The 2,103-nt window shown below is 43.2% G+C and overlaps 1 protein-coding gene across 1 annotated transcript in view; it reads right to left on the reverse strand.

Moving 5' to 3' along the window:
- Positions 1–2,103, reverse strand: part of corin (corin, serine peptidase) — a 20,632-nt gene that overhangs the window by 16,570 nt on the left and 1,959 nt on the right. The window lies entirely within an intron of this gene.

Raw genomic sequence — 2,103 nt, forward strand, 5'->3', positions numbered from 1 at the left:
TGAACACCTGACCACCTAAACATATGACCACCTGAACACCTGAACACCTGACCACCTGAACATCTGAAACCCTGAACATCTTAACACCTGACCACCTGAACATCTGAACACCTGACCACCTGACCACCTGACCACCTGAACACCTGACCACTGGACCACCTGACCACCTGACCACCTGAACATCTGACCACCTGAACATCTGACCACATGAACACCTGACCACCTGACCACCTAAACATCTGACCACCTGACCACCTGAACATCTGAACACCTGAACATATTAACATCTTAACATCTGGACACCTGAACGTCTAAACACCTGAACATCTTAACATCTGGACATATGAACACATGGACACCTGAACCCCTCTGCTCCGGACTCCAGTCAGTAAAAACCCACGCTGGGTGTTGGGTCAGACAAAAATAATGTGGGCTTTGTCTTTTGGTTTGTAGATGTTTTGTCCTTTCTGGGCTCCAGAGGACAGAAATTCTTCTGTTTGCCTGAAAGCAGGACTAGTTGAGACCGTGACGAGAAGACAAAACCTCCATCAGTGACTGAGAAACTAAATTATGATGTGACATTTTATAACCTCAATAAAAAGATGTTAATGAAATAACAGGACGAGGTCAGAGACACTGTTACCATGGAGACCCTGCTGTTTGACTAAAAACAGTCAAACTCCACAAGTCACTGACAGATCAGCATCTTCTGTTCCAACAGAAACAAAACGTGTTTTTAATCAACTTTTCTACGAGATGTTTCCAAAACCACAGACAATCCTGGATGTCTGTTTAACATGAGCCACATGCTGTTGATGTTTCAGGACAAAAGTCTGAATTAAACCACAGCCCCTGTAATCCCTGAGAGATACGTATTTGTTACAAACGCCCTTATCCTTTCATCTTTCCACGGGTGTTCCACAAGGCTGTGTGCTTGGACCTACTTTCTACAAATGGCCAAACGCAAATTTATGAAGATGACACCCAACTAAACTTATCATTTCTACCAGGAAGCTCAGAGATCTCAGGACGAACCTGAGCTGATCTTTACATGGAAGAAAGAACGCTGCCTGGTACAAGCAGAACGTTTGTTGGGTTAATAAAAACAGGATGATGGATGATGGGCTACTGGAGGAGAGACAGAACTAAACAATTAAACAGGTTTTTAAGACTTTTGTCAGAACTACGGCTTCTGTGACGTTCCTCATTTCAAACACATATAAGTTTATATCTGAACCACTTCATAAAAAGGTTTATTTATTTATTATAATATGCTGAATAAGCAATTTGAAGGTGTTTGTGGTCCCAACAATCATACAGAGTCTGAAGTCTGTAGGTCACAACGAAGAGAAAGAAGGGACTCATTGAGTTTTTAACGAGGAGCAGAATCCAACAGCTTCATGGTGCGTCGGTCCAATGAGACGAGGAGGAGGAACAGAAAACAGCTGCCGAGGAACAAAACATCAGAGACGGAGGAAAAGACGAACCAAACTGAAGAAAAGAAGATTACAGCACAGAACACAGAGGAGGTCTGAACGAGCGAAGACAAGAAAGAAAAAGAGGAGAAGAAGTCAAATCTACAGAAACGTTTCAATAAAAAATGAAAGAAGTCAGAAAAGACAGTTTGTTGGAAAAACGACAGAAAACAGCAGGATGGATGGAGAGAAACAAAAGAAGAAAAAAAATGAAAGATGGAGGGATGACAGATGTGAGAACGAATGGAAAGAACAAAGTGATGAAAAGAAAACGAGGAGGTTTAAACAAACGCTTCTTTTACCTCCTGAATAAATATTTAAATTCTTTCAGGCTGAACGCCTCCGACTGTTTCTGATTGGCTGAGAGACTCCCCGCTGTCATGGAGACCAGAGGAAGCTCACACACACACACACACAGCATGTGGGCCATCCATCCTCCTACATCCTGTCCTCCATTAATTATCCTCCTCCTTAAGAAAACAGAACAGAAAGGATGGATGATGGATGGATGATAAAAACCCTCCTCTTTCCTGACCTTCAGCTTCTGACCTACCTCACTGTGTGTGTGTGCGTGTGTGTGTGTGTGTGGGTGTGTGCGTGCGTGTGTGCGTGCGTGTGTGTGTGTGTG

Source organism: Nematolebias whitei, chromosome 1 (assembly GCF_014905685.2).
Source record: "Nematolebias whitei isolate Nwh7 chromosome 1, NemWhi1, whole genome shotgun sequence".
In the NCBI taxonomy this organism is placed as follows: Eukaryota; Metazoa; Chordata; class Actinopteri; order Cyprinodontiformes; family Rivulidae; genus Nematolebias; species Nematolebias whitei.